Consider the following 4,717-nt stretch of genomic DNA (forward strand, 5'->3'; position numbering starts at 1 on the left):
TATATATATATATATATATATATATATATATATATATATATATATATATGATAAAAAACTGTTGCCAGATCATCTATTTTAACAGTATATAACAATCATTTTTGTTGGTGACAAACACTGCTCCCTCATGGTTTGGTAAGCAAAAAAATTCATCATCAACACCTCTCTCTCTCTCTCTCTCTCTCTATATATATATATATATATATATATATATATATATATATATATATATATATATATATATATATATATATATATATATATATATATAGGAGTAGGATCAAATAAGAACACCTAAAAGGTTGAGAATGCGAGAACACATCTGAATCATTTAAAAAACTAAATCTAAGGCTATTATCGAATGGGCTATTTATGTAAATTCTTAAAATTACAAGAATTAAAGTGTAACTTTAAAACTGTTATAAGGGTAAAATGGTAATTGATTGTTTACCTATGTTTAGCAATTCCTACAATCTCTCTCTCTCTCTCTCTCTCTCTCTCTCTCTCTCTCGTATCTCTCCCTCTATATCCCTGCTTTTGCATTTTTCACAACCCTAGGGCCTCCTCTCATTCCAGCCGCCGCTGGGCGTGAAGAAGCAACGAAGTTTTGCTTATCTCTTCCGACTGTGAAGTGTGAGTCGTCGGTCTTGGTGGGTGCTTTGTTCTAGTTGATAGAAGATGAGTGGATGGGCTGTTCGGTGGTCACGCAACCACGAGGAGGGGAGGCGATCAATCGTTGGGTGGGAGAAGCACTTCTGGTGCTTCACTGTTTCGTAGAGGAGAAAATGAAAACAACAATGGCGGCTGGAGGGCGCTTCTTCTGTCTCGACTGGAATTTGGGAAGGGGTCTCGATGGGGCAGTTGGTTCAATCGGTAATGATTCTCTTCTCTTTTCTTTTTATTTTGACTGTAAATCAATGAAGTTTAATAAATAGGTTTAGATGGGTGTTTGGGTTTGGTTGTTTGACAGAAATTGATAGAGATGTAAAGAAGAACAGCGAAAATTCCTTTTTCTTTGTTTGTTTTGATAGAAACTGATTAAGGTATGAATATTTGGGTGTTGGTGTTTTATAGTGAATCGGTGTGTTTTTGTTTCTTGATCATCCATATCTCACAACAAGATTTTATAATTATACATATTGATTTTACCGTGGAGTGTTGATTTTGTTTGAGTGTTAATCTTTTCTTGAGTGTTCAGGAGGTAGAATGGTTGCAATAGGAGGACCAGCTGGAAAAATTTCTGAAGAACAGAGGCAAAGAAAGAAACACAATCATAATTTTCGAATTTTTTGGTAATAATTTCTTGAAGGGGGTGCATGAATGGTTGTATTTATTTATGAATAGCATGTGTATTCATTTATGAATAACATTGTAGTTATGTGTGAATGGTTGTATTCATTTAGGAATAACACGTGTATTCATTTATGATAGAATGTGTATTAATTTATAAATAACAGTGTATTCATTTGTGAATTGCAATGTATTCGTGTATGAATGATTGTATTTATTTGTGAATAGTAGTGTATTCATGTGAATGAGTGTATTTATTTATGACTAGAGGTATTCATTTTATGAAAAAATGATATTTTTTACACTATTTTTTATTTTCAATTTATGAAAAATGCATTGAATTATTTGTAATTTGATGTGTTTTCATTTATTATTAGAAATGTGTTGATTTGAGATTGGATTTCTATTCATTTTTTTTGAAAAACAAAAACGTGAAATAGTAGAAAATAATATTTTTTTAAAGATTTTCTTTTCAGATTTAAAATAAAAGGAAATATTAATTTTTTTAGGTAATTTTTTTGAAACAGTCATAAATAATTTTTAGGAAAATCATTATATATATATATATATATATATATATATATATATATATATATATATATATATATATATATATATATATATATTTCATTAACTAAAAGGAAATATTAATTTTATTAGGTAAGTAAAATCATTATCCCTAGATTTTAGGAAATCATTAATTAATATTTATATAAAGTTACTAATATACCCTTATAAAATGATTGGTCCAAAACTATTCTTGCGTTCTCAACCTTTTAGGTGTTCTCATTTGATCATCTCCCTATATATATATATATATATATATATATATATATATATATATATATATATATATATATATATATATATATATATATATATGTTCAAATGTTTCCTACAACTAATGTATGTATGTATGGACCAATAAGAATTTAGCAATAATTTAAATATTAATTAAATTAATAAGGGTAAATCAATAATGTTACATATATCTATTAATTAATATCCAAATTTAACCATTGATATCCTTTTTTTTTTTTTTTGGGGGGGGGGGGGGGGGGGGGGGGTCAGTTTTTTTACGTATTAAAACACTAGATATTGACTCACGCCTCAAAGCAAATCGACCTTTCTTCCTCACACAACAATCGATTGTTGATGCATCAAAGGAAATCAACCTCTCTTCCTTACACAATAACCAATTATTCTTTATCTATCTCCACCATTGGCTGCCTTTTAAATCATCTCTGTTACCGCTGATTCAAAGACTTTCAATTTGTTGCTCGATCCAAAGACCATTAATTTGTTGGTTATGCATTAGAAACAAAAGAACATTTTGTAGTTACAGGTAATTTTTCAAAAATTCATGTTTATCAAATTCTTTAAGTGCCATTCTAGAAACAATTAGAGGTCTAATTCAAAAGAAAGAACAAAGGCAAAAGGGCAAAAAGTATACAATATTTTTTTTACATCTTTACTTGAATTTTCATCACTTCATGCTTTTGATATTAGTACAAATTAACTATATGTATTTATTAAACATAAAAATTTAAAATGTGTTTAATTTACAATGGAATATCTCTCTCTGTAAATTTCATTTTTTTACATCATTTTTTTACTATAATTTCTAAAATTTAGAAAGCATTTGATTATCGTCCGCCAACTGTTTGTTAAAATGCTTGAATCACATATTTCATCAATTCATTTGCAAATGATGTTTTAATTTGCTTATGATTAATTATTTCATACTCTTGATAATACAAATTCTTTAAGTATATTCAAAACCATTCTTGGAGAAAAGTTTAAGAACATTTTGTGTTGCAGGAAATCGAACCTCAAGTGTCCTTTTTTGCGATGGAGACGTCCAATGACACTGGTGACTAGAAAAGTTTATCATCTCATATCTTAATTACAATAGTTAGAAGTTTGATTCAGGTTCTAAATATGACAATTGTTAGGTAACTCTTATCATCTGTTTTCTTGAATTTTAAATTTTTATTCATGGCTTTGAGAGTCATTATGGTTTGAAATGGATGGAAGTTTGCTAAAACACCCATGTATTTTGCCATATATTATGAATTCTACCAGAATATATATATATATATATATATATATATATATATATATATATATATATATATATATATATATCAAGATTTTGAATAATCTATGCACTATTAAACTTGTAATTCTCATTAGGATACAATTAGTGTTTGTTTGTTACTTTTTCACTCTTGTAATGTATAAAAAAACCCAATTGGTGTTGTTTTTTAGAAGAATTTAGTCTAGACAAAACTGCAAATTTAGTCCTTGTGGTTTGTAAAAACCTTTGGATAGGGTCCAAAAAGTTTTCGACTTGTATGGAAGGTCCAAAATTAAGGTTTTTCCGTGTTTTTGGTCCAAAAAAACTTGAAAAGACGGTTATGCCCTTTTTCTTTCTTTTTTGTATTTTTTATAAATTTTCAAATACTAATTTAATTTAAAAATAAAAAGAAAATAAAATAATTATCCCCAACCCCTCTCTCTCTCTCTCTCTCTCTCTCTCGTTTAATTCCCAAAACACAATCCATCACCATCATCTTCTTCAAAACCTAGCTCCACCCTTCTTCCCTTCTCACGTATCGGTCCTCTCTCCCCATCCAATCGAGCACCATGTTCACATATTAGATAGAAGAAAACCTGAAAAGGAATCCCATCAAGCAACACAACAACCATCATTGTCAAAAATATCAACCCAAACATCTTTGTCGAGCTCCACTATCCACGAGAGCAGAGCGCCAAAAAAAAAAAAAAAAACAGATCGGTGGTCTAACTGCCACCAAGATCTTCGTCCTTAGGTACACCGAAAAATCCAAGTTTCAAGCCCCGTTTTTTGTGTTGTGGTTTTGATCTTAAAGGTTAATCTCCATATTCACATTCATTGGTGGTTTTTTATTTTGGGTATTAGCAAAATCGACGTCGCCGCTATCTAATTCTTGTACTCCTCCATTACAACCACCATCAATCACCACCACTGCAACCAACAACGACCACTATCGCTGCAATCTCATATGGGTTTTCGAACCTGCAAAACAACCCATATATGATGGTTAGAAATCAAAAGTCTAGAATCAATCCTCACCAATGAGTTACCTAATAAAATTTGGGGGTTAAAGAGTCTTGAAGTGATCTACATTAAAGGGAATTTGGTTACTGGGGGCTTATCCATGAGCGATTTCTCCAATTTAAAGAAGTTGCAGGTTCTTTGACCGGAACCCTAAGGTTCTTTTGACAATCAGTTTTTGAATTTTGACTTGGGTAAGATAATAGAGTAGTGTGTTATTGAAGGGGAAAAGGGGTTTCATTGTATGTTTATGGGACCAGTGGTCGGGTTCGATCAGCAGGAGGCTGATCAAAGTAAGGAGTATGCCGATGGAGTTGTGTAAGATTA

This window comes from Lactuca saligna, chromosome 4, assembly GCF_052625555.1.
Source record: "Lactuca saligna cultivar CGN05327 chromosome 4, ASM5262555v1, whole genome shotgun sequence".
NCBI lineage: Eukaryota > Viridiplantae > Streptophyta > Magnoliopsida > Asterales > Asteraceae > Lactuca > Lactuca saligna.